Below are 24,082 nucleotides of genomic sequence, written 5' to 3' on the forward strand. Positions count from 1 at the left end.
ATCTGTATATTATTCAGAAACTAATAAAGTAAACAGAAAAAATTCGAAAATTACATTTGTGTCTCTTTGACGACTTGTGACGAAGTCTTAATGTCACGTTCAAGCCATGTTGTGTTTTCTTATCTTTTTCATTGAAATCTTAATTCAAAGTGCATCTTTAAAGTGTAAGGTTTAATAAAGTGAAGTGATAAAAAATTGAGAGAATCTGACTTATCATCGGGACTTTTTTATTAGCTTCTTCAGATATTAGCGATTGAAGAGATGAAATGAATAAAAATCAGTCTAAAATTAATACGTTTAACATTTGTTTTCCAGGCGAATTAATTGAATCAACTTACCCGCTTTCTATTGCCTTCTTTCAAAAGGAAATGTATGCCTTTGTAGGGATCCCATATAAAATCTTAAAAACTTTGTTGCATCGGATACAATAGGATAGGACAAGTCCTATACTAATATATATACAAGAACCCCCCCCCCCCCCTTCCAAAGCTTAATGATCCTCGGACATCTGCGTACCATTGCAAGCATACTCCGTTATACATGCATTACCCCTAGGGTGTTGGTAAAACGCGGAAAGGAAAACGGAACGGAGCGCAACGGAACGGAAAATGTCATATCACGTTTATCACTTTAAAAAGGTATAGACTGGCCAGAAACGATTACTTTGTATCATTTAGTCATATCTAATGAATGATTATCAACATGTTGCTGTCTTATTAATATTCTCATTAATGTCCATCAACTGTGGCATTGTATTTAATTGGCTTTAGTTGAGTACGAAACAGAAAAAATCAAATGTATACGAATTATGAAATATTAACATGATTAAACGAGTAAATTGGTTATCACTTTTTACTTATTTTTCTTATAAAGTATTGCTGGCATTTCAGCGTAACGTGCGCAGTTAGTGAAAACGTTTCATTTGTTTTATGAGTATTTTTATATTTCAAATATGATGTATATCTTACATCAACATTGAATTTTCAGTGTTTTATACGATCTTAAATTATACAGACGATACAGTATCACTGAGATGAAAATTAACCGTACGACTGACGACATTCAAAATTAAAATACATTACCCGGTACTTAGTGAAAGTAGTATTTTTAGCAATGCAATTTTATTTGTTTACGTTTGCATTACTTGTCAGTTGTTCATTACTGCAGATATATGTAATTATATGTTATGAATAGAGTGTTCTAGTTTGATTTTTTTTCGATTATCCATGGGACTATAGTCTGTAGAACCCAAAATATTCATGCAGCACATTTGGACGATTTAAAAAAAATACACACGCCTGTAAAAGATGCAATTGAAATAAATGAACGGGAAATATCCTAGAAAACTTCATTGACATATCATCATTTTTTAATCGGAAAAATCACAGGATCGAAAACAAATTTCTTACGGAGATTTAAAATGGGAAATGTTGACATCGTTTCTCCATTTCGAAGTCACTCAGAAGACCTTGCTCAATTTTACAACGTTATCATCCGGGTCTGTTGAAATGCAAAACCCCTTAGACTTATTTTTAGCAGTGTATTGAAACCAGCTTATGAGCTAGAGAGGACGTTTTCAAGAAGGAATAATAAGAATTTTCCATGCTTCTCAAAGAAAATCGCTTGAACCCTGAGATATATATGAATATCGAGTTATTCGGCAAAATGTGAATCAAGGATGTTTTGGGACATAATATAATGGCCAATGCATGTCCTGTTAATTTTGAGGAAATAATGATTCTTGAAAAAATAATCTAAATATTTAATGTTAAAGATTAGCAATATTAAATATTATATATAAAAATTATATAAGTATATTGTTTTTAGCATGATTAACAAATGTATCAAGTAAATGACATTAGATAAGATTTTCCTTTTTCCGTTCTGCTTTCCGCTCCGCGTTTTAGCAACACCCTTACCCCTTTGGTTAAAAACTAGGGAAGAGGAAAAGGTCTTGCACCTTTACAATATCAGGTCATGCACGCAATTGTGATCTTAAATTTTTCGACAAAATTATGCGTTCCATGGTCTTTTTTTTAAAGATATCAGGCAAAGAGGTGATCGTTATTACAATAAATTATTTTTTGTTTACTCCAGAATGAAAGTTGATTAAATGCATTTATGTGATTCCTCGAGCGGTCTATGCATGGTCTATGGTACAATGGTTACCGTTAAGGCCAGTCGGGCTCTTGTTTAATTTTCATTTATCTTTAATAAAATTTATTAAAATTCTGCTAACCGTCATGTACGGGTCAATTTACGCCAGGTGATTGAACTATAGAACAATATCAGGTAAATTTCAAACATCCATGACGTTAAAATTGGTACATGTACCTATCAACGTACTACATGTAGTATAAAGACACATTTTAACAGCATTCCATTGTTCGCATGATTCTTTAAGTCTGCTTCATGATTCTTTGCCCTGTACAGTGTATATTTCTTTTATCTTTATATGCAGTCAGTACGTGACTGCTTATGCTTATTTATGCTGACTGTGACATCACAGTTTGATTCCTATATACATAGTTAATGAGTGTCAAAAATGAGTGACAAATTTCTTTTCGTTTCAAAGCCTAATCATTTCCATTGATTTCTTCTTTGAAGTGCAATATGAGATAATATGAAATGTGGCAAACGGAGGAAGGGATCTGTCTTATCTTGTAAACTGAAATCTTAGGACTTCAAAAGTTCATTGACTTTAACGCATAAATATCATTTTAACTAATAACAATCGTGTTCAAGACCATTTGTTCATGCTTTAATAAAATAACTGTATTCACAAGCAAATTTAAATCGATTGCTGAAAAACCCAAGAGGTCCACATGCTTTAACCAGCTGGGTAACTTTTGTTCTTTAAATATACTGAACAAGGGCTGAAATCTGCTCTTTAAAATGCTGACATAAGACATGCTGCTACAAGTTTTCCGAACGTATATACATGTATGAGAAATAAATAGGAGTAAATATGACGCCACACACTAAACTTTGGTGCATTTAACTACTAAAAACATAGAATGAATGCAAATTAAGTGAAGTAATAAAGACCCTTTTTAATTGGCGCACGAGAAGAAGCGACACAGTATTCGTGCTACCGAAAAAAGGTAGACTGTTGATGAAAGAATTGTATTAAATTTTGCGATCTATGGTGCGACTGTTGTACAATGAAAGCGAGTGTTGTGAGATAATGCGTTAGGATGGCGCTAGTGGTTAGGTAATCGGACGATTGGACGTGTGCTGATGCGACTGGAGCATTACCGTCGTACTGTCATGTTGTAAATTTTGAATTTACCGGGTTGCAGTAAATACAAAATTTACAACATTTTAGGTTAGAATTTGTGAAATTTACAATCATGTTTATTTTTATTACTTGTATAACAGTAAGGAAATTTATCAAAGATAACCGTTATACGTTTTAGTATTTACTATATTTTCTTTTCATACTTCTGCAATATACTATGTTTTCTAGTTTTAATACATTTTTGATGAAGCGAAATATTGTATGATGTTCTGTAACAATAATTGAATTTCGCGCTACTATGAAAGTTCTATAACTATTCCTATTTCGAGCAAAGTTTATGATCTTCAAATTGTGAAAACGATAAATGTATTGTTGTTTAGTTATTAAGAATAATATTGCTAATCATTTTTGTGTTCTCTTTATGAAAACCTTTAACGCTTCATCGATAAACTTTATTGTTTATTATGATAAGGATATAATTTAGTTATGAAACTCAACTGTAGTGTAATAGTAAATATGTTCTTTCTTTAAAGAAAATGGTGTTCGATAAGTACTTTGTAGCAAGTCGCATAATACTGACATTCTTGTGAGAAATGAAACAAGTTATATAATTCAATTTGATGAATTGATAAAACATGTTATGTTCCAAGTTGAGGCACAAAACAGTTATGATGCTATGTTATCAATTTTTGGTTATTGTCTCAATGCAAAGAATTGTCATGTCATATATAATGTATTGTATTGTTTTGTATTCATTCCATTGCGAGATCAACAAATATACGTATCGACAAGCCTTATTCCTACTTTGTTTGTTATTTGCAGCTAGTGCACCAAGAAAAATCACGTCATTTGCACCAAACAAGCAAAACGTCCGGATTATTTTGAGCTAAATTCCCCACACAACCAAACAACAACAAAACTATTAAATTTCACTGTTGTCATGTTGTAAATTTTGTATTTACTGCCACCCGGTAGATTCAAAATTTACAACATGACAGTACTACCGAGGGTATATTGAAAACCGCCCGGTGTAAAAAGTTAAAAAGGAAACGCTAAAGGTATGGCTTATCGTCCTCTCTGGATTAACCGGTAAGGGACTAATAAATTCAGATAACAAAAAGTATATTGCACTGGTTGGAAGATTATTGACAAGCTATCACACTGCGTAGTTAGGGGGAATAACCTGTACTAGCGTACTACTTTTGTTGGCATAGTAATACGCCACCATGTTCAGTTCTTTAGTTTCAGTTGCCGCTGCATCCGCAAGGAGTAAATAAACTCCGGATGGAGGTAAAAAAATATTGAATATGCTACGTAGATTAAAGGGTCGCAAACTCGAGGTGAACGACAATAGCCAGCGAAACGACGCCTATGAAGAGGAATTGAATGAAAACGCCGGCGAAACTTTAGTGTCATCACTACCGCGTGGTTTTGATAGAGGCCGCCATAATAGATTTGAAGCTACCCGACACGACGAGGGGTGTCAAACGGGCGGATCGGCCATTCGCCAGTGTTATCCAAAAGTGCGTACGGTACGTCGATACAACGTTAAAACTGTTGATGTCTATTGAAAACAGTTCTGAAGTGGGTGATGAAACGTTATATCAAATCTGTGGCAGGTTCATGTCGTTGGTAGAGACTCCAAAACTGTACAGCAACAATAAACAGTCTGTATGATGCATTTGATAATGTCAAGCATATGGTAGATGCATTAGTTCGCGCATTTACAAAACGCACCTATGAAAAAAACTTGTGTACTTCCCTCAATAACTTTAATGATCTATTTCTGTCTTGGCCTGATAATGGTGAACTCTCAATCAAAGACGTTGCTCCTAAGTCGATTTCATCAAGGACAAATCATGGAAACAGCAAAATAATATTTGTCTATGGATCAAGTGATTTTCAATGTGGTGGTGGCATGATCATTAGTTTCTTTAGCATATTAAATGACACTCATCGGGATGGATTCAATGTCAATATACCACCCCACACAAATTCCAATTAGACGAAGTGATTACTTTAAGAAATAACATTAACAAAACTGCACAGTTGGCTGCTGCAAGTTCAAATGCAGTTTTTAATATCTTAGTTTGAAATGCACTCATGAAGCCATCGAATCAACCACTTTAGGTGAGATCTTGCAGCTAGCTGTCTGTCTTGCAGTACCCTGCTCCGATATTCTTTCCGCCAAATCATTTGGCTATCGCAAATAACATTGATCATTGAATTGAACAGGCTTAAGAGAAATGGAAAATAGAATGTGTGTTCCTTGGACATTTTGTACATTCAAAACCACCAGTATATATATATTATGCAGATAAAGCTATAAGTAACTATTTAAAAATTAAAAAAATATATATCAACGGTAAATCATGTTTTATTATTTGATAAACCCTTTCAATTCAATACTAAACTTCTCGTAATCGAACTTGCAATCACTTAGATATTAAATATGATAGTTATGGATGGACTACCTTTAATTTAAAGGGGCATGGTCACGATTTTGGTCAAATGATATTTTCCCGAATTAACTTTTTACAATTATGCTTTAGTAAGACATTTTGATATGCAATCAATAGTTGACTGTCATTCGGTGAGTAATATGCGAGTTTAAGAGGTTACAATTCTTTGCTATGTAAACAAAGTTTTTTGGTTTACATTTTAAATGTTGAAAATTACTCCATTTGTATACCTAAAATGAATGTGATAAACTTTGGGAAATGTTTAATATTTATACTCAAAATGAATAAGATAGACAAAATAGCTTGAAAAAGATTTTATACTGGTATATTAAACCTTTGTAAACAAAAACAGGACACAAGCCTTATTTACATGACAAAGAGTTGTGAGCCCTGTATCTTGCTTATAACTTTACGACCGGCTCTCAAATTTTATTTGATTATTAGAAATACATTCTTAAACCATTGTAAGTAATAATAAATGGGTTATCAAATCTTGAAGTTTACACTGAGCAATATAGTGAGAAGTACTCCTTTCTATACATCTTTTTAGTACACATTTTTTTTTCTCTTGGTGATAACGCGAGACATGTTTTCTCCTAATTTTTATGATAGACAGACAATTCTTATTTCGTTCATTGACTACATACAATCTCTAGCTACAGGTCTGTAGCCTCCGGTCTGATAAAAATTGGAATGACAACCCGGGAGCTACAGTTCCATATGTGTTAAAAAATTCCAATTTACGGCTCACGAAAAAACCTGTTTTACAGATATTAAAGAAACTAACAGATTCTCTAATAAGGTTTCTTTATATAATCTATTACATCAAATGTTTTTTTTACATTTAGCATCAAAACAGTTTCTTGTGGATTTTTTCCGAGTTGCTCTCAAAATACTCGAATGTTAACCACTGGCTGTTGGCTTGAGTATATTGGAAGATGCATCGCTTCGTTTGGCATATACCGTATCCACAATGTAGAGTAAAGACGTCACAAAGTATAGGCCACCAGCAGCACATTCAATGTAAAACCCAGCTCGGAGCCCATGGTCTTCATATGGGAGATGATAATTGACATCTGAAACTTTTGGAGCTTGATGTTTTGTAAAGTTATACTTATATAGGATGGCTCCCATCAGACTCTCAAATGCTGAAAACAGATGTAGAGACTGAAGTTTCCAAGAAACACGCGTGTAAACATTACAACATTCCAAAACAGATAAAACACACGAATACCATGAACTTAAAATTAAGAATTTTAACCAACCACCCTCTGGTGGTCTGTAAAAACTTTGTCAAAGATTGTGTTTAAAGTTTTAAACTTTCCTCTTTCACTAAGAATACAAAGTTCATATCACAAATTTATAAAAAGGACTTCATATATACATGTACCTCCCTTTCATGAACTATAATTGCAGTTGTTAAAGTTCGCCGGCTGTACTCACACGCAATTAATAGAAACATGATAGCCATCATATCCACACATGTAAAGACAATGGCCTTTTTTGTACATTTTCCCAACAAAGCTGCCAAAACTATGAGACCCTCTCCCACAATTCCTATACCAATCGCAGTGGTTGCCATCAATATAATTGGAGTCTTCCAGGCTGTGAAAATGATAAATTGGTGTCAATATTTAAGTGATTGTCTATTTAAATTAATTAAATTACACGTACTTTACATTTAGTATTACTGGTTGTAGTATTAACTTGAAGAAAAATACAAAACAATTAGTACATAACGTGACTTTTTTGATAATGCTTAGACATTCTTTACATTTTTAACGTTCTTAATGTATTAATTGTGATAAACGTTTGAGGCTTTTTCGATAGAAATACAAATGTACAGTATTGTATGGGGGATGGAAACATTTTATACTGGAAATGCTTGTAGGGATTCCTGTTAGTATTTTTCAGTACAGACGAAGACGAAGAAACAACCAAACGTTATCATTTACAATACATGATTTTACATAAAATTCTCATAGATATTTTCATAAGGTTTACATATATACTACTTAATTTTTTTAGGATATGTATGGCTTAGAAACCATTTAATAAATAAATAAAGAAATTAACTATGTGAATTTTTTTTTTAATTTTGAACTTGTTACCAACTGCTCTAAAGCAATTTAAACAAAACCGTTCACTAATTTTATAAAACGCCTAACTTGCCCGTGTCCATCAATTGTTGTGCTGAAGAATTGTAAAAGAATGTATTTGTGCTGTCTTCAGTAACAGTGAAGTCCCATATCGATCCATAAGCCTGTATTTGTTCCGATTTCCCTCTCGCTTCCCAGTGAGCATCTATTCCGTCCCATTTCGGATACGCCACTGCTGTAATGTGGCATATAATCGCAATACCACCGACAAAGAGAGTAGTCAGAACCATGTATCTGAATCTTGTTCTAATTGTTTCGCACATTTCTTTGACATTCAATCGGGTAATACAGTGATTCACTTTAAAGCCTGCAGAATGGAAAACGTAGAAAGAATCTCAATGAAACCCACAAATGTATAATCTTATTGGCCAACCAAATCATACAGATTGACTATTCTTTTCTTTTTTTTAAATTTTTATATTTTATTGTCTCAGACAACTTAAACATTTATTTAATGTCAGGGCTGGAAGGCCCTGAAATCATCAAATTTACATTATTGTTGTGAAAAAAGCTGTACATATGACATTTTTTGCATACACACACACATTCATCCAGTGTTTATGGTTGTGTTCACAGAGTAAATTTATATTCTAGTATTCTTTGAGTTTAAAACAAAAGAAAAAAAAACAGAAGTGTAAAAATATAGAGTATCCCAAGTCTAGTTAAAAAAAAATCAGAGAACACTTATTGAAGGGAAGAGAAAATATCCCATCGTTTTTAAAAGGTGTCTTCATTGTTATCTTTTTTATACATATAATGTTCTAAATTTCTATAATACAGTATTTCTCTCTTTAAGCCTTCTTTTCTTATAGATATGTCGTTTTACTAAAATGATCATTAGATTGATTATATTTTTGTGTCTTGACAGTTTACGAAACAAAAAATCAACAATATTGGCATTAAACATCGCAGGCACGTAGCGTCAGGGGGGGGGGGGGGGGGCTGACCCCCCACTTTTTCTCGCAGCAACTATGAATTATCATGGAGTTGCCCCCCCCCCCCCCCCCCACTTTTGTGGGAGCATGTACAAAATTAATATTTAAATAAGGAAATTAGGATAGAATTTGAAGTTATATACTACGCCAGCCCCCACAGAATGGAAGAATTCAACACCTTTTCACCAACGTACACGTATTTTCTTTGTAAGACTGGGTCCGTAGGACATTATTCATTTTTACGAGAAAACATTCTATCTTCACTCTCCTAACAAATATAATGTAACTTTTTTGCATGTAATCAAATACTTTTTGGTCTTCACGAAGACAAAAGTAAGTACTTAGTTGAAATGTATATTAGTTATTTTATACTTTTTCTCATAAGAAATCATTAATATATATATATATATATATATATATATATATATATATATATATATATATATATATATATATAATTTATATATATATATATATATATATATATATATATATATATATATATATATATATATATATATATATATATATATATAAAATATGAACAGAGTATATAGCAAAAGTCCATTGAAAATGTACCCGTATTAGTATTATCATTTCTGAATTTATTCATGCAGATGTGATATTGTGGAAATATAAACTATAGATCCCGTTAGCGTGAATGTATTGCACAAGCGCAAGATTGTAAGATCCAAAAAAATCCAGGTGATTTCCGGGATTTTTGAGGAATTTTCGTTGATTATTAATTAGCGAAGCTTAACTGAGAAAAAATAAAAACAAATTGGTAATCTTCAAGTAGCAATGATGTTTAAAATATATAAAACAAAAGACTGTATTCTTCCGATTTCTCGGTATTAAAGACCAAAAATTCGAGTCTATTATTTTAATATAGTAGTATAGATTTGTAGTTAAAATTCTGTGAAAAATACAGATTGACTATTCTCTTTGAATGTTACAATTAGTAGTTAACCAGTGTATTAGACTGATTAAAGGGACTTGGACACGATTTGAGATCAAAAGTGTTTTTTTTAAGTTTTTATGTATAAAATGGTTTATTGGTGCATTTTAAATGATTTACCAAAATATTAAAAGTTAACGTCAAGTTACAAGCGAGATACAGAGGTAAGAATTGATAGTTATGTAAACAAAGCTCGAGTCTTATAGTTGTTTACAAAACAATATAATGTAGAGAATTACAATTTCTTAGACAAAATGACATGTAAAAAAACTATTTAAACTAATTCAATATCTTCTTAAATACTTATCAACAAAAGAAAGTTACATTTGATTGAGATTTACATCAACACAATGAAAATGATAAAATGACAAAATTCGAGCTTTGTTTACAAAACAAAGAATTATAAACTCTGTATCGTGCTTATAACTTGACATTTGACTTTCAACTTTTGACATAGTATTATAAACTTCTATATTTATCAGTATAAACATTGAAAATGGAAAAATAAAATTTGAAAATTTTAAGTCAAATCGTGTCCAAGTCCCTTTAATATTATATTCTACATGTAGTTATACTTTTTAACCTACCTGTTTTCAGTGCTGTTCAATTTAACAACTAGATATCGCAAAGAACCCTCTATATGAACATTTTTAAGGGAATCCATCCAAAGATACGAAGTTGTTACAAAAACAGTGCATTATTCTTTCATAAAACCAATACCTGTGTAAGCCTTAGCCTGCAGAAGATATGAAAATCATGAATTCTCACAATAAGAAAGTAATCTCAATCTTCTTTGGCTGATAAATAGATCGATATAGCTAGACTAAAATCTTTGTATCGAACACGGCGCGATTTATGATGATTTGATTTCCATCTGTTTGACCTATTTTCTTCTTGATTTTGATATTCTCTAGTTTTCTGATTGATTTGGTTTGTAGAAAATTACAAAGGATATCCCGGTTGTTGCTGAAGCAGAATTGCTTATCTCTTCATCTGGAAGCACATACTGGTTGAATTGTCTTTCTACACAGCTTGCAGCTATTTGCGTAATTGATTACAATCCTAAAGCAAGGGAATTGTTGTTTTTTTAAAATCCCAAAATTACTGCATTGAAATTTATAGATATATATATGCACAAAAGTTATTACATAATATAATAATATGAACAATATATGTCCTTGTATTTGCCTACATTTGTCAAAACACATACCAAGACATGTAGTCTCCAGATCAAAGCAGATGAACGTATAATTTCCATCTGTAAGAGTTGATATTGTGGGCGAGGATGTTGGAGGAGGTATCTTATGATTATCATCTGCCGTAGAAGAGTCTCCCAAGTTTACACCAGACGCATACGTGATACCCTCTCTCATTTCTTTGCACTCTAATGCTGATTGTGTCTCAGATTTCAACGATGACCTTCTCTTTTTGAATGTAGTTGATGACTTCCGTTCACAGTCCCTTGTCCTTTTCAAATCATGTTGAACTAATTCTTTCTTTGAGTGTTCTCCTGGTGACAACAGCAGTTTTTCATTTACCTTTGAAAAGATTGTGAAAATAATATAAATAATTTAACACTTTCAAAAATGAAATACAGTTTATGAATACTAGTGGCACTAAATAAATACAGAGCTATAAAATTTCAGCTACCTTTTTTTTAATAGTATTCCAGTCCGAAATTTCTCTATCAGCTATCATTATCAAATCCCTACTCATTTTTTATCTAATCTTACAAAAAATTGAATCAAGATAATACAAAAACATTTATAGTATTAAACTTCTTATATTGACCTCATTCTGTTGGCATAAGATTTTTTGGTCATTGATCAAAATTTTGAGATAAGGTGTCTTTTATTTATTTTAAGCCTTTTTCAATATTTCTGAAATTCGTTACATACGATTATTTTAATGAATAAGTGAGGTGGAACCAACAAAAAATATGCAAAATTATAAAGACTAAATTATAAAATTATCTTTTAATATTAGGGTGCTGCCAAAAATGTTTTAGCGGAAAACAAATTTTGCAAAATTTTGTCCGAACTTCCTCTGTTTAGCTAAAATTCTATTTTTGTTTTGAGCCTTATTCCATAATATAGTAGAAATATCGAATGTTACATGTATGTCAATAATAGTTCATTTCATAAATACTTTTTGTGATTAGAACAAATTTTACTCATGAAATTTAACTTTATAACAATCCAAATTTGAGTAACCCTGAGTAAACAACACCCTCATGAATTACATCTTTGTATACAACATTGTCTGTGTAATAACTACAGAGTTATTGTACACTAGGCAATACAGAAACAGAGTCAAAAAATCTCTCTCGAGATAAAGCTACATTAAATTGTCCATGGGTAAAAACATGTTGAGTCAAGTCTATTCCCACTTGTTCTAAAGTGGCAATTATTGATTGACGTTGAAATGCTGGACTTACTGGAAACTGTCGACGTTGAAGTAGAAAGAGTAGACCTGAATCTGATGGTGTGAAGGTATTTCAAGGTGGCAAGAACACCATTTTTCCAAAATGTTTTTCAGTCATAATTTTTGTATCTATGATGCGACGAGCTAGAAATATCAGCTATAATGTGTCCATTTAGAAGTCCTTCTTTTGGGATTATAATTCCGTATGAGTATTATAAGGAAAAAATCTTTTCAAGAGCAAAATGTGGAGAGGGCAAACCAGATGGAGTCAAGGAATTCAAATAAACTTAACAGCTGTCCGATTTCAAGTCCTCCCTTATTTTGGTTGATTTGGTCAACTCGCTCATTGGTTGCTGCCATAATAGCTCAGTTGCATATTTTTTCATTAAAAGATTTTTTACACAATTCTGGGTAACACGCTTTATCAAATTCTCTTAACAAATTTCATCAAGTTTGATACAAATTTCAGAAGGAAGTTCCAAGCTGTGTGTGATATTCCTCTTTGCCATTTCCAATGTTCAGGGGACAATTTTTCCTCGAAATGAATTTTCACTTTTCTGTCAGAGGATGCTCTGTGAACTCATATAAACACATAACTGTGTATCAACTGGACTTTGTCTAATATTATGCTGGACGCATTTCGAATACATTCTGCTAAAGAACTCTGTACTGAAATGTTGCTAGAACTTGTTTCAAGTATTGGTATTTGTATTTTAAATCATCCATCCACAGCTCTGCAGCAGTTCCCGATGATGCTACTGCTTAAGCTATATTACCAATATATCTTATTTTTGCTAAAATTGTGTTGCAAGGAAAAGACTTTCCAGTACCCCAGAAAGAAAAGCGTGGATTTGGCTGTTGGTGAAAAAACAGCTTCAGTTATTTTATTGTATTGTAAACTTTAATCTGATCCTTATTCATTGTTTTCATGCTCCAAAACAATGTTGCAGAAGTCCTGTGCACAATAAGATATTCCTTTTCTATGATATTTGGAATGGTATATGTATGCGTGTAGTAACTGTAGCAAACAATTCGGCCTTCTCTGGGAAATGTTTGAATGTCTTTCCGTGTGCTTTAAACTGATTTTCAGTCAGAGGCAATGTTTTGTAAAATGTGCCTTCATCAGTGTTTGATATTAGCTTTATTTTTTCTGAAGTCTTTAGAATGTTGAGACTAGAACTGATTTCACAGGTTCAGCTGGTTCAAAACAAGATCGTTACAGAGAGTAAATGCAACTGACTGGGAGATCCAGATGCCACTGCTTTACTCATACATTTAATCTATTCCTCGTCATCATTTTGAAGAAGTCCCATTTTCATGGCCGTTTCTTTAAATGTGTTACAAACTGTATCATCTTCTAAAGTAAGTACATCTGGGAAAGATTTGCAGCGGAAACTGTAATCAAGACATTGCAGATGTTTTCGTAGAAAGAAAGTGACTTTCGGCTTTACCTGGGGCCATATATAATATACAAAAAGGCAAAATTTTTAAAAATCTTCGTTTTTAACCGGGTTTTCCAACAGAAAAATCCGGTTATTAAAATGGTGAAAATGGCAGGCGGGCGGGCGGGCGGCTGCCAAAAGGGTACCCTCATTGTACGGATAACTCCTCCTACAGTTCTCAGGATAGGAAGTTGTTCTTTTGCAGATCAATTGTACATATATCAGAGGTGTGCACATTGCTAGGATTTTGATTTCCGATAATTTATCGAAAAAAATACCAGCTTTTGAACTTAGTCATTTTTTGGCAAAATATTGCATATAGGGTACCCTCATTGTACGGATAACTCCTCCTACAGTTCTCAAGATAGGAAGTTGTTCTTTTGCAGATCAATTGTACATATATCAGAGGTGTGCATATTGCTAGGATTTTGATTTCCGATAATTTATCGAAAAAATACTAGCTTTTGAACTTAGTCATTTTTTGGCAAAATATTGCGTATAGGGTACCCTCATTGTACGGATAACTCCTCCTACAGTTCCCAAGATAGGAAGTTGTTCTTTTGCAGATCAATTGTACATATATCAGAGGTGTGCATAATGCTAGGATTTTGATTTCGGATAATTTATGAAAAAAATACTAGCTTTTGAACTTAGTCATTTTTTAGCAAAATATTGCATATAGGGTACCCTCATTGTACGGATAACTCCTCCTACAGTTCTCAAGATAGGAAGTTGTTCTTTTGCAGATCAATTGTACATATATCAGAGGTGTGCATAATGCTAGGATTTTGATTTCCGATAATTTATGAAAAAAAATACTAGCTTTTGAACTTAGTCATTTTTTGGCAAAATGTTGCATATACATGTAGGGTACTCCATTTCACTGGATAAGGGTTGACATGGATTATGGATACAGTTTACATAAAAGAAAACCCGGTTTGCTGTCACATTGACAGCTTTTCACTTGTTATTCCCTCACATGTGAAGGAAAAACTAAATACATTACTATTCCTTCTACCAAAACTGTCAAATAAATGGACCCTGGGTTAGGAGTTCACACTCTAGGGTGGGGCCATTATGGCCATAAAGAATTAATGTCTTTCATCATATAAAATCCCCCAGTCTTCATCCATATAATTATATTTGAAGAAACTAAATGGTTGTGATGTCCATGAACCCCTCTAACAAATTGTAAAATTCATGACCGCTGAGACAGGGGTTCAGGCTTTATATATGACCATGTACATGTAGTGAAAATGTATTAAATCTTAGAAAAAAATTTGTGTAAAAAGCCCAAATGCATGATTATTATATATGTACACGAAGTCCTCCTATATATTGTGAAAGTCCCTGGTTCAGGCGCCCTAAGGCGGGGCCAATATGGCTGTATGATTATAAATTTTTTAATCTTAGAAAAATCATTTTTTTCCCTGCTTCCTTATATACATGTATTGGAAAAAAACTAAATGCATGGTTATGATGTCAACGAAGTTCTCGACCTATACTGAAAAAAGGATGGTCCCTGGACTTAGGGTTCAGACCCTAGGGCGGGGTCAATATGGTCATAAATTAAAAATATTTTGATTGAATATTAATTCTATACTTCAAAATCATGCTTTGTTATTATGTTCAAAATATTCTGTTAGAGAAATTAGGCCAGGAGGCAGAAGTTTAGAAATTCCCCGCCCAAAGCCATGATGCAGAACTTGAGATTTTCTATCGGTGTGTGTGTGGGGGGGGGGGGGGGGGGTGACAAATATGATCATAATTATACTGAACATGTATTTTTACTTTTTACTAAGGGTGATTTTCGCGGTCAATAAATAAGCAAACAATCACTTATGTATAAAACAAGGTATATTATTTAGATAATGACCACAAATAGCAAACACAATCACGAGCAGATCTTCTCGTGGCTCCTTTGTCGAGATCCCGGGAAAAAAAAGGCAGAGCTCGCGAAAAGGACGTGAGCCCCATGCGCGGATCTAGAGGGGGGGTCGGGGGGGTCCCGACCCCCCCTGGAAAATGAAAATTTATTAAATTTACATAGTAAAATTATCGCGAAAATATGCCTCGGACCCCCCTGGCAAACACAATTATCCTTCGGACCCCCCCCCCCCCTGGAAAAAATTTCTGGATCCGCGCATGAGCCCGATAACAATATTGCGGAAGTTACCCCCCCCCCCCCCCCCCCCCCCAATACACTACACACAACCCCTATTTGATGGAGGAATGTCCCAATTCCGACTAGAAAAACCACAGAAGTTAAAAAAAAAAGCAATGATAGTTCATGTTGTTTCTGTGACAAATTTCACCGATTGGTTTCGCATACGTGTATACAGTAGATCTTGGGGCCGAGTACCGAACCCTGGGGTACACCAATCCTGAAAAACTTTGGTTCCGATAAAGTTGAACCAATCGAGACGCGTTGTGACCTATCACCCAGATACGACTGTAGCCACCGGAGGGCTGAGCCAGCTATTCCGTAAGAGTACTCGAGTCAACGAAAAAGTATATCGTAGTCAATGACATCGAATGCCGCAGATAAATCAAGCATCAGTAGCACAGCACAACATCCTTTGTCAAGGGAAACCGCAATGTCGTGATGGACTCTTAGAAGGGCAGTTGCTGTGGAATGAGCCGCGCGATAAGCAGATAGCAGATTATCATGTAGAGTGTTTGAACTGATGTGATCTTCGATCCTCTTTGCAACAACTTTCTCGATGATTTTAGAAATGAACGATAGGTTTGAAACTGGCCTATGGTTTTTCAGACACTCTTTATCGAGCGACGGTTTTTTAAGAAGCGGCTTAACGATTGCTTGTTTAAAGTCATCTAGTTTCCACCCGTGCCTGCAACTCCGACACACCTTGCCCCCCCCCCCCCCCCCCTGGCAGATCCGATGGCCCGTGATTGGCCAGGCCCTATTGTTCTTGACACACCCCCTTTTTCCGTGACCCATTCCCACTCGCCCCCTGGGTAAAGGACATGTCTACCTCCCCTACCACAGTATAGTATCATCCATTGCCCGGGCGTGGGGAGTGCTGTAAACTGGTGGCCTAAATGGTGTGACAAACCCAAAGAGCTGGTCGAATCTCTCAGGTACAGCCCCCACCCCCCACCCCCTAGCACCCATGTGACTCCCTTGGGCCCCAGCTTAGCCAGCCGGCTTAGCTCTTTTACCCCGCGGGAGACCCATGCCACTCTTCACTCGAGGTCCGCCCCTGCCGAGAACGAATCATACCCTTCCGCCATTTTATCCCCAGTCAAAAATCACGTACGTTCAAAAAATAAAAATGTTCGCGCATGCATTTATGGAATTTGGTTTTTAAAAAAAGCCAAAAGTTATTAGGACAAGAAATAAAATGTCAGATTGAGAAAAAGTACACGAAAGAAAGCGGAGTATTTCTTCATAACATTGTTTATAAACTTGATAACTAAACAACACGTCACAGCGAGTTTTAGACCAACGAACCCCATCATCATGAAAGAAATGAAAATTTTTATCCGCAAGTTATCAAAAGACTACTGAAAATGTTAAATAACATAAAATACAATACTGGCACTGTACCAGTTATCGGCTATAATTTTACGTTATCTTTTCGTGTTTCCTTATTTCTTGATATATTGGAATAAAACTTTTCATACTTTAAATTGTGAACTCCTTATTTATCCATCAGTTATATTATATCATCATTTAGAACCCAAAACATATTGTTTCTGTGCTTTTTAGCAAGCCCCGAATTTGCCTAGGTTTTATCATTTACTGTACCAGTTATCGGCTTTGTGATAATAACATAGCAAAATCCTTGTACATGTTGTTTTTATATTCTGCAAAGTGTTGATTGAATTATGTCCCTTGCGGGGTCAGCCTATAGGTCGTAGGGGTTATTATACATAAATTAAACTCATAAAAATTCTTTTATCATCATACGGTAATACACACAATCGTACGCTAATCAATGCATAATTATGCAATCAGGCGTTCAACTGCGCCATGAATCTCTCGGAATTTAGTGAGTTCCTTTTCTTTATAAATGTTATATGTATTGATATTATATGTCAAATCAAAGAAGGGATATAATTACGTATCACAAAGAGGTCATATTATATTTTTAACTTATTACGTCACTTCCCCCACAGCTGAAAGTGCAAAGATGTAAATCAGCGGTAGGCTCATGTTTAAAACATATTGAAGAAAGTTTTCAAGCAAACTTACTTTTCTTTATTAGAAACAGATGACTGAATTAAAAAATCTCGGATAATCGCGTGCTGTACACCCGAACCCTCAGTTTAGCCGATAACTGGTACAGTACCAGTACCAGTAATTAATAAGTGATGGCGAAATTGGCTACAGTGATTCTTATAATATTGCAACATCATATATACAACAGTGGGACTGCCGAACAACTGGCTCGCCCCTTACTACAACATTTTCATGTGTTAATTGTTCCTGACGGGCAAGTTGTATGCTGGGTAAAACCGGAATCATGCTGGCAACACATTACCAACATTAAACTTTGAATTCACCTGATGGCTATTAAATCTTTACATTAACTTATGTTAATAAATTGATATTTATTAAAGAAATGAGGTTCTATGTTTTATCAAACTAACAATAACCTTTCAACATATCAACATTCAACGTCAACAATCGTAGTCCAAACTTGAAAATTGAAGGTGACGATTTCATAACTCTTTCACCAAACCAAGTCGGATAATGAATCCATAACCTGTGCTAGCAGAGTTTTTGCCAATATTATATTAACAAAATGGGTAGGGTTTGGGAGGGAATAAAACGTTATCTTCATCAACTTTTAACAACCACACTGAAGCTGAAGGACGGGACAATTTAAAAACGGATTATCAACCGTTATCAAAATATATTTCCGAAATGCCAACAATGCTCAGTAAAAAAAAAAAATTATATATGTATAATACTATGTAAATTTAATGATTGTAAAAATACAGTTAAGCTGAAATACGTGCAATTGTATATGTTTATACTAGTAATTGATGTTTGACGCATTGGTCCCCCCTTCACACTTCTTTCTTGCAAATTCAATGGTTTCAACATACTTACATGTAGAATAACTTGGGAAATGGGTTGAACAAGCAAATCTAGAAACAACACTGATAAATAACTACCTGGTGAATAAAATTGAAAATATTAAACTGTCAATACATAAGTAAACCCTGTGATATGCATACTAAGATTCATCATGTGTCTCAAAAGAAAAGGGGATAGAATAAAGTTGTAGCTGAAAAAAATGAAAATAACTTGGTTTACATTCGAGATGTATTTAAGGAATGTAATGTTATTTTTCTCATAAACTCTCCATCGGACTGATTCTAAAGTTAATACAGCCAGTTATTCATAAGGATCTTTTCGTGTTTGTGCAATTATCATCATACAAATGAATTATTGTGGTGTTTTCATGGCTGATTTTAGGTTGGTGAGAATAAGTGTTTCTGCTTCTGCAGGTGCGTTCATTAATTACTCCTCAAACTTCTAAAAGGTTTACGGAGATTTTGCTTTGAAAACGACATGAAAAGTAACCGGATGATAAAGTTTGCGATGTGACACAAGCATTGCCAAATGGAGAAAGATGTATACATATCCCAATATAAATCTCAAAAAGAAATTTGTTTTCGTTTTTGTGACTTTATCCGGGTGAGAACAGGTGATTTATCAATGAGAAATCCTTGTATTTCCTCCTTATACAAAATAAGGTTAATAACTCAAAACAGATGGATAGACAGTTTCGTGCTCTAAGTTTTGACAGAATTCAGAACATACAGGTATCTAGCATTTGTCTGCATGACCAAAGTTTTTGACCACAACACCGCGAGAACCATTGATGGAATAAGTAGTATAATGCAATGTAGTGGCGACTTTTGTGTCATTTTAGCTTGTTTTGGTTGATGTTCTGTACTAATAAACCAGTTTTCTTTGAAAATATTGGTAACATCTGGTGAGTGGATCACAGATCTTGTCACGTTACCAACCAAGTTCATGTCCCAGTGAACTTTTTTTAATTTGCCGTTTATTTATTTAATAAACCTGGTTGGTAACGTGACCAGATTCTGTAAAGCCCAAGGGCCTCTCAGAAAATTTGATCAAGTACCAACCAAGTTTATATCCCAGTGAACTTTTTAAAATTGCTGTTTATTATATTATTTATTTTTACTTTTGAGAATGGCAACTCTTCATTGTAATTAATATAACAATGTATTTTACGTTTACAGAATTGCAATCGTCAATCATAAATCATATATATATATATATATATATTTATTTATATATATATTTATATATATATAATAATAATAATAATCCGATCATAGAAATATTGTTTCGATACATGTTAAGCAAATCGTTTAGAGCATAAACAGTCAGATTATTTTTTCCAATAACATATATGGTTTTCAAATTAAATCATTTATATCAGGGTGTATTTATTTATAAAATTGCAGTTGCCAAACCAAATGCGCTTTTGGTGATCATTGTGACGTTTAAAATATGACGTCTTGACCTGTTAAAAAGTTCACATAGAAATGAACGTTTTTACTGGTTTATATAAAGAAACATCTGCAAATGTAAATATTGTACAATGACCGGTGTGCATAATGATATATTAATGCATAATTAATTAAAGTGCAATAGACAAATGATAGGGCGTTGGTAGCAGTGAGGTTCATTTAATTCCTCCTGACGATCTTTCATAGATAAAAACACGATAAGATTTCATCCAATGACTGCTGTTGATTAGTGTATTCCATCTTTACTTGGCATTAATTTCTTCCCGACAAAAATTTGTGGATATCCCTAATCTTCCTTCCTCCTTAGTATGGAAACCACCTAAAAAATAATCATGAACAATAAAAATTAAAATATAATTTACCTTTGTTAGCTAACTGCATGGGTATAAAGGCAATTCGCTTCCTTTGAATAAATTAAGGGGACGGTATACGATATAAAATTATTTCACTGCGAAAAATTAAGGTAATTTCAAATTCAAAAACATTTCCTGGATATAATCCATTCTTGCATATTACTGGAATGAAATAATTTGGATCAGACTTTTTTATCTTTTCAAAAAGGTACATGTACTTCACTTTTTGTATTTTGTTGAAGCAGTAAATTGCTGTTTTGCAATCTCAAATAAAAAAAAATAACAATTTTATTAGTTATCTGATTACAAATTTGATATGTACTTACTGTATGCTGTTTTCAGTATTCAAATTTATTTCATAAATAATCTAGAGCAGAAGATTGTATACTTATTAAACTAAATTGATTTTTACTTCTGATATTTTCATATATGTAATTATCTAAGCTGTTACAAATTTTGATAAAGAACCACTTAATTTATAAAATTTTACTTTTAGAATTCAACAATCTTTTTCGCCGATAGTCATGAGCAACAAAATACTGGACAAATGGTAGGTACATGTACAGTCATTAACAAACCTAATAAGAAGGTTTTTTTTGCGATGAAATTTTCTGTATATAAATAGTTATATCTATATGAAGAAATGAAATAAAAAAGACGTTTCGTCCACCATGTCGGCGATTAAATTATCCACTCATTTAGAGGACGCTCACGTTCTGTGTTTTGTTTTACGGCTGTGTCATTTGATACCGAGTAAAAAAATTGTTGATAATTTTTGAAAGTATAAAGCATCAGTGGGCAGAATACTGACCATTAATGATGTAAATGTATATTCTTAACAAATTCATTAACCGTTCAGTATATATAGAGAATATATCATTAACTGTTAAATGATTTTCTTTAAATTTAGACCAAAAATCGAATAAACAGTTGACGCAAACAAGTATTTCTTTAAATGTAAAATCTTTAAGATGAAATAGAAAATTTCTTATCTTAATATTTTTAATTACTATAAGTGTGGCTTCATCTGCATTGGGAGCTATTTATGCAATGATATACTCCATAAAGCCAACAGAGGGACAGGCAAAAATTATGTGTTTAAAAGCCTAGGTATCATTTTATTTAAAATTGTTACAATATCTTCAATAGGTGAAGTCTGTCCACTAATGCAATAAAATATAATTATATCGTCGGTAGTCGTTAATTTTATATGTAATTATACCCCCCGCAAACAAAGTTTGGGGGGGTATATAGGAATCACCTTGTCCGTCCGTCCGTCCGTCTGTCCGTCTGTCTGTCTGTCCGTCTGTCTGTGCAATCGTGTCCGGTCCATATCTTTCTTATGGAGAAACATTGGAAGTTCTTACTTCACACAAAGATTGCTTATGACCTAAGGGTGTGTCATGACCTTGACCCAAGGTCATTCGGGCAAGGTCAAGGTCACTGGCAGAAAAAGTGCAAAATTCGTGTCCGGTCCATATCTTTCTTATGGAGAAACATTGGAAGTTCTTACTTCACACAAAGATTGCTTATGACCTAAGGGTGTGTCATGACCTTGACCCAAGGTCATTCGGGCAAGGTCAAGGTCACTGGCAGAAAAAGTGCAAAATTCGTGTCCGGTCCATATCTTTCTTATGGAGAAACATTGGAAGTTCTTACTTCACACAAAGATTGCTTATGACCTAAGGGTGTGTCATGACCTTGACCCAAGGTCATTCGGGCAAGGTCAAGGTCACTGGCAGAAAAAGTGCAAAATTCGTGTCCGGTCCATATCTTTCTTATGGAGAAACATTGGAAGTTCTTACTTCACACAAAGATTGCTTATGACCTAAGGGTGTGTCATGACCTTGACCCAAGGTCATTCGGGCAAGGTCAAGGTCACTGGCAGAAAAAGTGCAAAATTCGTGTCCGGTCCATATCTTTCTTATGGAGAAACATTGGAAGTTCTTACTTCACACAAAGATTGCTTATGACCTAAGGGTGTGTCATGACCTTGACCCAAGGTCATTTGGGCAAAGTCAAGGTCACTGGCAGAAAAAGTGCAAAATTCGTGTCCGGTCCATATCTTTCTTATTGGGAAACATTGGAAGTCTTTACTTCACACAAAGATTGCTTACGATTAAAGGGTGTGTCATGACCTTGGCCCAAGGTCAATTATGAAAGTTCAAGGTCATTGTTTCTAAAAAGCTAAATTATGTTTGTGTCATGTCTTGTATTTATGGAAATATTAGAAGCTAAAAATTAACAGTTTTAAAAAATAAAGCAGTTGTTATTTATAGAAAATGGACAGTGAAATAGATTCATCCAATATTTTCTATAATAACAAAAATACAAGCGTTATAATTTTTTTCTTAGCGGGGGGTATCAATTGTGAGCTTGCTCACAGTACCTCTAGTTAATCATTTGCATTTTGATGATTAACGATATGATTTTAAAATTACATCATGTAACGGCTAGGAAGAGCGTTTATAATAAAATTATATCGTAATTGCTCGATCCTCTGACCACTTAAACAACTGCATATCATAAATGGATACTGTATCATTATAGTTATAGGGTACTTTTATGTTCTATGGATGAGGTATGAAGAGTTTCGGGCGTCAATGTCGGATGATTATAAAGCAAAATTGTAAACTTTTAAAACAACTATTAAATAAATGAATAGCGACAAAACTTTTTCTTATATGCTTAAACACAAACCAAATTATTACAAAACAGGAAAATTCCATAAGATAATGTTGCCAGCACTAAAATGTTAAAACTTCAGTTCTGACCCGTGAGCCAATTTTATTTTATTTTTATTGTTTGTGATATACAAAACAAATTATTACAAATCAGGAAAATTCCATAAGATAATGTTTGCAGCACTAAAATGTTAAAACTTCAGTTCTGACCCGTGAGCCAATTTTTTTTATTGTTTGTGATAATAACTATAAATGTATTACAATACTTCATGTAATAAGAAAACTTGTAGCCAATAAATACCCAAGGCATATATGAAGTTTAGATATTAACCTTATATAACTTGGACAATATAAGCACTTCGAAACTACAGTTAATAGCTATAGTTTAGTGGTCTCATCAATTATTTTCTGTTGTTGTTATGTTCAATTTAAAAAAAAAATCTGCGTCATCTCGCTGGTGAAGAGTAAGACTTTAGTACATGTATGAATCAAGCTTCTGCTTGCACCGTTCCTTTTAAATCATGAGTCTATTATTTTTAAATTTTGATAAAGGTCAAGGCAAATTTTATTCTGGCTATGACTATGTATTGATTTTGTCAGAAGTCCAGGAGTAGAGATTAATGAATTAAATATTTGTTTTGATCCCACCCACCCCCCCCCCCCCCCCCCTAAATGATTGGCATCAGACAGAATTGGATATTACAAATAAGATTGTGTCGTCTCTTTTCCAAGACTTAATAAAACATTTTACTGACAATGAAGAGAATAAATATATTGAACAAACATTAATGTCTATGTTTATGGATGATGGCCGATGACAGAAAATAGACGGACAACGGCTGATCATTAATGGTCATTAGTGATCTCAAGAAGTCGCGCGA

At 33.7% G+C, this 24,082-nt stretch overlaps 1 long non-coding RNA gene across 1 annotated transcript; it reads right to left on the reverse strand.

The window, feature by feature from the left end:
- Positions 1-6,238: 6,238 nt before the first annotated feature.
- LOC117687549 (uncharacterized) lies at positions 6,239-10,417 on the reverse strand. Its single transcript, XR_010714284.1, has 4 exons — positions 10,343-10,417; positions 7,876-8,169; positions 7,147-7,308; positions 6,239-6,851 (listed from the first exon to the last, which is right to left on the reverse strand). It is a non-coding gene; the product is annotated as an uncharacterized lncRNA (long non-coding RNA).
- Between the last annotated feature and the right edge of the window lie 13,665 nt (positions 10,418-24,082).

The sequence above is a fragment of the Magallana gigas genome, chromosome 5 (assembly GCF_963853765.1).
Source record: "Magallana gigas chromosome 5, xbMagGiga1.1, whole genome shotgun sequence".
In the NCBI taxonomy this organism is placed as follows: domain Eukaryota; kingdom Metazoa; phylum Mollusca; class Bivalvia; order Ostreida; family Ostreidae; genus Magallana; species Magallana gigas.